The following is an 11518-nucleotide window of genomic DNA, read 5'->3' as shown; positions in this document are numbered from 1 at the left end:
ATCTTCATTAACTAATTCCCATGGGTCACTGTTGAACATAGTCAGTGTTTGAACCATGCTGCCTCGAATGTTAACCATCTCCTTTTGAAAAGAGCATCACTCTGTATATAGAATGAAGATGATCAGTTTTCTATGCAGTTTATTAATTACAATGAATTGAATAAAGGTATGGTATATCACTCAGCTGACAACTTATGCTGGTGTGACAAATTATATGTGTGTGTGATTTGAATTTTTAACGTAGCTTTAACAATGTTTCAGTCATATCGCTATGATGTATGATGTCTGCAGTGTGGCAGTTTATAGTGATGTCTAGTACTGCAGCACCATGACCCAGACATGAAGCATGATGTCACACCCCGTCACATTATCCTGACACCAGGTCAACCAGTCCTAACACTTAAGCCTCTTAATGCTGAGTGCCAAGTGAGGCAGCTGTTAGTACCAATTTTGTAAGTCTTTGGTATGACTTGGCCGGGGATCGAACCCATGACCTTCCGCATCCAAGGCAGATTTTCTAACCACTAGGCCACGAGAGCGGTCTTGAACAATGTAACCATTTGCAACTTTACATGAGCCATAGAATAATCAGTATAACTACCATTGCAAATCTTTTAGAAAAGTAATCTGTAGATGCAATTGGGAACAAGAATTATGAAGTAGAAAAAATCATATACAAGTTACCTTGACAATGAAATGATGCTCACAGTGATAAGACAGGGCATGGCATACAATAATTTGATTTTATATATCAAGGTAGGTACTATAATGAGTTGATAAAAACCCAGAGGTTAATTTTGTTTTCCTTGTTAATGTAAGTATTTGTTCTTGGAGTCTGCTTCATTAGTTATTATGTTGTTGACCCACAGAGCCGGATTTTTTGTGTTTTGCTTTTGTTGGTTTTGTCAGCACCATTATAACCAAATACTTTTCCCAAAGACACACTAGAGCGGTTAGCCCAATGCTGGCTTGAGCAGACTGTCAAAGCTTGAATGTTAGGATTATGAGTCTGATTCCCTGTGAAATGAGCCATCACAGGTTGCTTTACTAGTTGAACTTACATACATTGATACATACATACATACATACATACATACATACATACATACATACATAAATACATACATACATGCACACACATACATACACACACACACACACACACACACAAATACATACATATATACATCCATTCTTTCATCCATCCATCCATCCATTCATACATACATACAGCCGTCCATTCTTTCATACATCCGTCCATCCAGAAAGACACACACACACACATGCATACATACATACATCCATACATACATATAGTCTTTCCCATGCACAATTACAACACATTTACATAAATACATCCATAGCCAATAATGATATAGGCAGAATATGTGAATTTCATGTACTTGGAATTGTTGTAAGACAGCATGTTCAAGTATAAAGTGTTAGAAAGTGTGGAAAGTATAAAATACAATGAAGTTATAATGTCCTGAACATCTAATTGGGTCAATTATATATATATATATATATATATATATATATATATATATATATATATATATAATCTGTCTTCCCCAATTGTTTTTGCTTAATTGTGCTAAAATGTTTTTATGTTCAAAATATAATTCTGAAAACTCCCCATTCAGGTGACCCTGCACAGCTACAGGGGAACAGCTGCAGAATCACATATCAACATATTTCTTTTTGTAGCAATTACAGTCAATTGGATTCCAACAAACTAACATTGATAATCTGAAATATGATAGCCTTCATGTCCTCCAGTCCAGTAATTGGATTTCTGAATCTCCATCCTTAGTGAAGTGACATAGGGGGTCCCTTCTATGATACAATTCTGAGAGGGATCACACCAATAAACAGCAGAGCCAAATGGCACAGAAAGATAAGTGGGAGATAAAAGACAATATTTTTGTTTTGAAAGATGTCTTGATGACAGAAAAGAAGATACTTTATATATCTGCAATAGCAGTCAGACAACATGCAAAGGTATGTTTTCAATGTCATGATATTTGACAATTGATTTAATATTTTCTTTTAATTTGATAGTTATATTTTCAGTTGACTTTTTTAATCTTATATAATGTATTTTCCATAAACAAAATGACATCAAACTGGTTAATTCTGAACTAGTAAATTACTTTCTTTTAAAGATGGATGAATATTTTGTATGAGATTTTCCAAGTCATACTTTTTGTTTTCAATTTATACAGTAGATGTGATTAGCTATATCATTTAGGTATGTAAAATGTGTTGGCTTTAACTGAGTTGCAGACTGAGTTTAAGCTTAAGAATGGCCTTATAGATATCAGTAAATATTCTTTCAAGGTATTTTATATACGAATTTGATGTATTGTGACTAGTGCCACAATAATAACCCAAGCAGACCTTTAGTCTGAAAGACAATATCATCATTAGGCTGGGTAATTAGAGTTGGAAGATATTCTCCATTTGGTCATTATGAAAGATACACAGTTGCAAGTCCGGTAATGTTAAATACTTCGACCATATATTTATTTATATTTGAAGCATTTGTGGAGAATTAAGTAGAAAAAGAACCTCTTCAATATATGCTATGAATATTGGACACTGGTAGGAAGAATACAAAAGACATAATTTTATATATATTGGATAACTGATTATAAAAGTACTTCATAACGAGGTCCGCAAACATGGACCACACTTTAAGCAGGATGTGAGTTACCAAGGGAACTCCAAAAATTGAGAAAAAGTATCCCTTTGATATCAAGAAAACTGGGGAAGGGAAGCAGTGTTATGGAACTGTGCTGTTTATTGACCAATTCCTCATTTTACAATCATGTCGATATTAATTTTTAATAACGTGCTTTTTCTAATGAAGTTGTTTGTTATTCTGTTTAAATAACATTTATTTTCAAAATGTCCAACATATGAAAGATCGTTCCAACTGGTTTCAACAACCTATCACGTGTTACGAATTAATTAATTGGAATTAATAATATGCGGGTTTGCAAGTTATCAGGGCATGAGTTATTGAGGGAGCGGTGTACTTTGTTAGCTTAATTCCAAATGCACACATTATTTTGCTTATAATTTTGCAAATAAATGTTAGTGATATTTCGGCATGATTCTGACTAACTTTATTAAATTGCATTGTACAATTCAATACAAATCAATAAGGCCTAACATTTATGCCCATGATATGTATCTTTATGCCGATGTAAAGTGTACAGATGTTTACTCATTCATGTAGTTGGTCTATGAGCCTTCTGTCTTTAGGACATTTGTGACCGAAAATTCAACATTTATGTTTTAAAGTGTATGTTTTTCAAGATTATATCCTTAATTATTTCATCTTCACAGATTGTATGCAGTTGGTTTTTAGATTAGAAGTAACAAATGAATTTTTTTTCTATCTTTGATTGCAGGAAGGAAAAGGATCAGAAAGCACAGACCAGAGTGAGCTCTTGTTGAATACACCCAAACATTTTTGTATCTGGCCATTTTTTCAGATGAAAACACTTTATTTTTTGTAAAGAACCAATAGCAAAAGTGCAAAAAGAGTAATTGGAATACAGCAAAATGTCAATAAGCTTGATAAAAAAAGGCAAACATATTATATATACAGCTTATCTAGTATGTAAATTGCTTGGACATGTCACCAAAGATATAATTTCAATGAAAAATATTAACAAGAAGTTTCTGGAAACTAGAATAAGAAATTATTTAAAATAAGTCTAACAATCTTGTCACTGTGGCACAAAACTGCAAAATTGATATGAATCATGTGACAAAAGTAAATTGCTGTACGATCTTTGTGATTTATTTTCCTTTTGAGACCGATTTGATTCTTTCAATACATCACAGTTTTGAACAAAACTTACAAACTTTTTCAATCCTTAATGCTAAAATATTAAACTTATGACAATCTCTATAGGAAGTATTTTGTACTATTTTGTGAAGACAGTATATGCACACTTGTTACTGTTTGCTTCTTTACAAAGATATGATTGCGCTATTATAACCATTAGGGCTGTTCCATTTTTAAACATACATGGTACCCAGGAGAGGCAGTTTTTAAAAAAATATATGCCATGGTACTTTGATTTCAACGAGTTCATATTAAAATTATAAGAACTTTCTAAATAGCATCTATGGGTGAGTACCCACTTTAAAAGTGCCCTGTCAGGTATATATCTGTGCACTGATCATAGAAAGAAGGCTTAGTATGGTCGTCAGGATGACAAACTTGATGTAGGGGTGACATCTTTCTTTGTATCCAGATATTATTCCACAATAAAATCTATAACTAGTCACACTTAACATTAGCAACTCTTGGTAGAAGCAAATATCAAATGATATGTAAATATATTCAGGAATCACCTTAAATTTAATTAGGTATATGGTATGTTTGGCAATATAGTGATATTATCACATTCATATACACATTTACTGGGAGCACACAAAATATCAAATATGTCTTCATTTGCATCATCACATGAACATATTTTCCAAGTAGTCAAACCAAGCATTTTAAGCTGAAAAAGCTGCTGTTGTAATTGTTGTTTTTGTTTATAAAATATACATTCTTATTGTATCTTTTCTGAAGGGTAAACCATTTGTATCTCAAAGTTGAATGAGAACTATGTCGTTATTTTTGTCCATCTTGATTAATCTTATCAACAAAAGTGGACTTATTTTTGTGACCTCTTCATATGTGTATCATTTAACAACTGTTTGTGTTCTTTGAAAGCTAAAAGGAAATCACTGAAAGTTTCCCCTGAATAGTTCAGTGTAAATCTAACTTTTTAAGCTCTATCATTAGGTAGTGAAAGTTTCAAATTTGCTGCAATATTAAGAGTGTGCCTTTTTGACATGGACTCCCATTTTGATTAAAATGTGTCAGAAAATAATAATCATTGTGCTTTGATCTGGGATAGAAATTTTCCCTTGGGATTACAGATCTGCATCAAACACCCAGCACAACCTTGTGTACCACTTTAAATTCTGAGCCAAGGATGGAATTTTCATAATTTATAAATAGGCATATGATGTATTCTATTATTACTACCATGGGCAGTCTCCACTTGGGAGGGTAGTACATTCGATAATCAGTAGAGTAATATAATAATATAATAAGCATTTACAACTAATATTAAACACAAAGTTCAAGTCATATAGGAATAACAACACATCATTTTCTTATATTCTGGAGGCAGTGTGAGGCATAGATCTAGTAATTTTACATCAGATATTTTAAACAAACAAATGAATGGTATACTGTTACCATGGAAATAGGGTAATGTTGCTATTTGTGCTTTGGAATTAATGATGTAGTATTTTAACTACACCAGGTTTTGCAAATCAAATAAGTTAGTGTTACACTGTTAAATGGAAATAGGGTAATACAACTAAATGAACAATGTAGTATTATCTCTACATCAAGTTTTGGAAATAAAGACAATCAGTTTTACAATGTGACCTAGAAATAAAGTAATCTTACTGCACAAATTTGGTGATTGACAATGTAGCATGTTACTACATCATATTTTGGAGATCACAGACTCTGCTTTACAATGTCACATGGAAATAGGGTAATATTACTAGATTGGTTTGGTGGAGAGCTATGCAGTATTCTTACTACATCAGGCTTTGAGATCATAAAACCAGTTCCCTAGAAATAGGGTATTGTTACTACATGGGTTTGGTGCAAGGCTATGTAGCATTGTTACTACATCAGATTTTGAAGAAAACAAATCAGTGCCTAGACATAGGGTATTGTTACTACATGGGTTTGGTGGAGAGCTATGTAGTATTGTTGCTACATCAGGTTTTAGAGATCACAAAATCAGTGCCTAGAAATAGGGTAATATTACTACATGGGTTTGGTGGAAGGCTGTGTAGTATTGGTACTACATCATGCTTGGAAATCACAAAACCAGTGCCCTAGAAATAGGGCATTGTTACTACATGGGTTTGGTGGAAGGCTATGTAGTATTGTTACTACATCAGGTTTGGAAATCGCAAAACCAGTGCCCTAGAAATAGGGTATTGTTACTACATGGGTATGGTGGAGAGCTATGTAGTATTGTTACTACAAAAGGCTTTGGGGATCACAAAATCAATGCTTAGAAATAGGGTATTGTTACTACATGGGTATGGTGGAGAGCTATGTAGTGCTGTTACTACATCAGGCTTTGGAGTTCACAAAATCAGTGCCTAGAAATAGGGTATTGTTACTATATGGGTTTGGTGGAGAGCCATGTAGTATTGTCACTACATCAGAATTTGAAGAAAACAAATCAATGCCTAGAAATAGGGTATTGTAAATACATGGGTTTGGTGGAAGGCTATGTAGTATTGTTACTACATCAGATTTTGAAGAAAACAAATCAATGTCTAGAAATAGGGTATTGTTACTACATGGGTTTGGTGGAGAGCTATGTAGTATTGTTGCTACATCAGGTTTTAGAGATCACAAAATCAGTGGTGGGAAATAGGGTATTGTTAATGCATATGTTTGGGAATTAACCATGTAGTATTGTTACTAGTATGTTTACTAGTACAACATGATTCACTTTACAGCTTCTTGTGCTTCTTCTTATTAAACTTGATATTATGTGTACAGGGTTTAAACTTCCTTTAAAAAGGACAAGCAAGCAATTCCTCTTTCATTCTGACAGTCATTTTATTGTGATGCAAATTTTAGATTTAGTCTATGATGCATTTGTTAAGTAGATTATTAAAATATAGTTCATAGCATTGTCAGACCCATTTTAAATTTACATTTGTTCCATGACTGTACACATCAACATTATTAAAATTATTGAACAGTCTCTTTAAATATTGTTCAGTCAAGATGCAGTTACTTTGTTTATTTACTCATTCAGTTTGACCAAAAAAGTATCCATTGAAAATTATAGTGAATGTTATGTGCACACAGAACTGTGCCACAAACAACGTACATGTAATATTTTCCCTTGTGCTCCAATCTGATGACTATATAAAGATTATGTCATTGTACTGCTTTGTCTAGTCATGGATATATGAAAATCCTATTTAATAACATCTCGAGTTTGTTGTGACATGCATATAAAGTTACATTTTAAAAATTCGATAAATTTTAAGCTGAACAAAATTCTAATCATCCACGAACCATAACATTGGTAAAGAGACTGTTAGTAGCAAACAAATAGGCCATAGGGCATCATCAAGGCCTGGTTGGCTATAAAGTCTTGCCATCATGATTAGATTACACATATATCTAATTAACCATGTTCTACCAAGGGAAGTAGACTGTGAAATTTGAGAGATGGTGCTAATCAGGATGACCATTGTTAGATGTCAAACTGTTAGCACTGGGCTACATGAAAGGAAGAACATTAAAATGTAACTTGAACTGACTGACAGTAAAATTTTACCCTCCACCATGTTATAAATTGAGTGCATTATATATATTTCTTCTACCAATTGTTTTGTGGTCCAAGTGCTTTTAGAGTCTCTTCAAAACAAGTATTGAAGAGCCACGGTGGATTATAATTTAGGTAATAAATGGTGGTGTATTGTACTGTTATAATATACATCATAACATTCATTCTTTACTTATTTCAAAGATAGATAGGTAGGCAGGTGGGGAGATGAAATCAAAATAAGTTTAATGTCTCACATGTAGAATACAACTGATTTACCAAGTGGATTTTGGGGCATTTAAGTACAATTAATGAAATTATCTGAGTCTGAATTCTGTCTTTAGCAAATCGTGGGAAGTAATGTATTGAAATAACTCAACATGTGATTCCTTGTTATTGGTTCATTATGCCCTCAATATCTTTGACCCAGTATCATCTAGTCTCATGAAAATTGGTATATTGATGCATCTGAGGGAGAATATAAGCAGTTCATCAATTCCAAAATTAACATTAGGTCAGTGTGACTTAATTTTCATGCCTTAATGGCATTATTTGCTTCAGCTGTGTGATTATTACACCCTTGCTATGCTAAATTCTATTTCACACTCACTCATGAAATTTGGTATGAGTTGTTTATAGAATTGTTATGGCATATGGATATACCACAATGAAAATGTTTCAGTCTTGTCTAAAAAAGTAAATCAGTGTGACCCAAATTTAATACTTCAGAGATATGTATTTTCAGCTATATGTTCATTACATCCTCAATGCCATGTACCCTATTGCTTCTGCACTCACACATTGTCATGAGAATCAGTAATACAGATGATAACTCCACCATGCCAAAAATATATCACTGTTGACTAGTTTGCATTCTTTGGAACTGTTTGTATTTCTAGCTATCTGGTCAATATGTTAGGCATTATTTTATCTATACTCATGAAAATTAGTATAAATATGCGTCTCAGGGAGAGTTACTCAACCACACAAAGGATAGGCCTTTGTAGCTTTCACATATGAGAGTATTTTGAACTCTACCTTTGCGTCACACTTGATATAATTATCAACTGTAACATTTAGAAATTCGAAATATGGGTATATCACAGAGTGAGTAATTCTGTTATATGAAAACAGGTCACTACGGCTTCATTTTCAAGTGTGAATGATATTTGTATCTTCAGAAGTTTGCTGACATTTGTCTATTGAACCATCTGTTTTTAAACGCTTTGTGTCTACATCCATTTTACAACTGAGTAGTCTACTTTGTTTAGACTCTACAGTGTCTACCGGATGAGTCCATGCTGTCTTAATGCATCTTAATCTACAGTAAGTAGAGCAGTATAAACCTTTCCTTTATGGCTTTAATGGTTGCAGCAATGTGTATATCACATGACATTTTTCCATTATGATACTGATGTCACCCACATTCTGTACTATGCAATCTATATTGGTACATTTGCTATAACTTTTTCCACAAGCATTTAGGTTCGAAATGCATCCATTAAAAATAGTATTTGGCAAAATGATTGCCATAAAGTTTCATTGTTGTTTTACTTTTGAACTTTTCCTGTGTAATTTTGTGCAATTAATTCATTTTTTACGAGAAGATTGTATTCATGATATATTCTTAATTTCATCAGTTATTTATTTTAGATTTCTATTGTTTGAATTATTTCATCCAACTGTGTTAAAAAGATTTTTATTTATATTAGTTGGTCCTTACCAAAACGCACCAACTAAAATAAGAGTTTTCATACGTTCACCTTCATTCATATATTTAATCGTTCACTTATTATTATACATTTTTATGAGAATATCACATAACTGAATTATTTATGCTGATAAGCACACTTATTAATGAATCATTATTAACTCATTATTAACTTCATAAAATTACTTTCATTAATTGATCAATAAATTGAATTTAATTCACAATGTCAATATGAATAACATTTGTAAATATCACGAAGACATAAAAGCTACAAAGGAATTTGACTGTCATGAGACATTGTTTAAATCCTTTCTCTCATTTTCAACCAAATTAATGTTTAATTAGCAATTATAAAGGTGATTTTTTACTTCCTTATTTAGCATAATCAATATCTTAATAAAATTTAATTCTTTCCACAAAATATTTAGTTTCAAAATCTTTTAAATAAGCTGATGATTCTGGAATTTGTTTCTATAGAAACTATTGTAGTAAGTTTTTTAAATAAGAAATCATATACGGAAGTGCTGATATTTAACTTCTAAATTGTTTGTAAAATAATGTATTTACCATTAATCTTTCATTATAGTGAGAACAAGATAATGCTTGTTAACCATGCACAAATATACAGGATCTCCCCAACATACTTATTTTTAGCAATAATTACTTTGTACATCTTGAGTTCTAGATCACTTACTTACAAAAACATTATAAAACCAGCCTGCTTGTAAAAATCAAAATCATCTAAAGTCTTTCTTCTTCATTGAAGAACACATTCAATACACTTCTATGATGAACAACATGTAAAACAAACACCAGTCTTAATACATTGAATGGAGGTTGACTAAGGGTATCTGTCGGTAAGCCAATAGCAAAAAATAATTCCCTAATATCAAGTGAATGACAATGAATCAGACTAACAGGACACATCATATTGATTACATACACATAACGTATTCCCCCCTTGCAAATGAATATATTTGTTTTCAAAACCAGCCATATTACATTAAATATTTATGTTAGAAACACCTTATTAACCAAATAAAATATTAATGCCCATTTATCATCAAGTGGGCTGATATGTTTGCATTACTTTGTTTGGATTTTATATATAATTTGAATATAAATGAGGAAATATAACTATTTTAAGTTCTCACTTGGAAGAAATATAATCGTACCAAATTATTTTTATCATGTGTAAAGTTAAATAATCTGTCTTTCACTCTCTTTTCTCTCTGTCTCTCTCTTCTGCTGTCTTTCCTTCCCTCTCTCTATCTCTGCTTCATTTTATTCCCCTCTGTTTCCGGTCTTTCTCTATTTGTCTCTGCTGTTTGTCTTCCTCTCTCTCTTCCTATATGTTGATCTTCCTCTTTCTTGTCTCATCCCCTCTGTGTGTGTGTGTGTGTGTGTTTGTGAAATTTTGATTTTTTATGTAGCTTTCATATTGCTGCAATGTCTGCAGTGTGGCAGTTTATAGTAGCACTGAGGCATCATCCTGCAGACATGTTGTTGTTGTTGTTGTTGTAGGGTTTAATGACTTTTTCAGCATATGCTAGGCTATACACGGCGGCCAGTATTAATGGTGGAGGAAGAACCCGGGAAAAGCTCCGGAAAGAACCATTGACCCACGAGAAGCTACTGGCAAGCTTTCTCACATACCCAAATTGGCTGAATCCGAGACCTGAAACAACGCAGAGGCAGATGCGTGTACCAATTTTATAAGTCTTTGCTAAGACTCTGCCTGTGGTTCGACTCACAACCTCTCACATCACAGGTGGATAATGTTACGTATATCTGATTTAATTCATATTTATTTTAAGTGTTTGTCAGTATTAAACTTTGTATTCTATTATATGCTATTATAATGTAAATTGATTCCCTAGAGATGATACTTTTTCAGAAAATTGTTTGACCTTGACTGTTAGTTTATAAACACCAGGTGGTGATCTAAATTCTTTCCTTGTTTCAGAACTTGTACCTACTTTCATAAACAAGTTCTATTTTACTTTAAAATGATTAGTTGTTTCCAAGGTCATGGTGGGACTACATGATTTAAGATGTTAACAATTTTGTTTATTTTTTAATTCTTGGAGTAAAATTATTGGTTGTCATCAGGGTCATTTTTGGTGTACGTGGCACAAACACGGTCACGTGACCCCCGTTTTTGATTTCACAATTCCGGTTTTTCCTTTACGCATATTTGTTTGTTTTAATAGAGATGCTTTGAGAGAGATTTTTCAGTTTTGGGCTTTTTATACTGATTTCAAGTCATTTTGCTGTAGCCTGATTTTTAAGTTCTAATTTTTTTCCAAATCAGTTAGATTTTAAAACGATTAATTCTTTTTTCTCTGGAAATATTTTGAAGAGTGCTCATACAGGCATTTTGGAAAGACATTTCTTACAAATATAA

This window comes from Sinohyriopsis cumingii, chromosome 12 (assembly GCF_028554795.1).
Source record: "Sinohyriopsis cumingii isolate HCF-2022 chromosome 12, ASM2855479v2, whole genome shotgun sequence".
Classification (NCBI taxonomy): Eukaryota; Metazoa; Mollusca; class Bivalvia; order Unionida; family Unionidae; genus Sinohyriopsis; species Sinohyriopsis cumingii.
Note: the sequence above shows the minus strand (reverse complement) of the source record.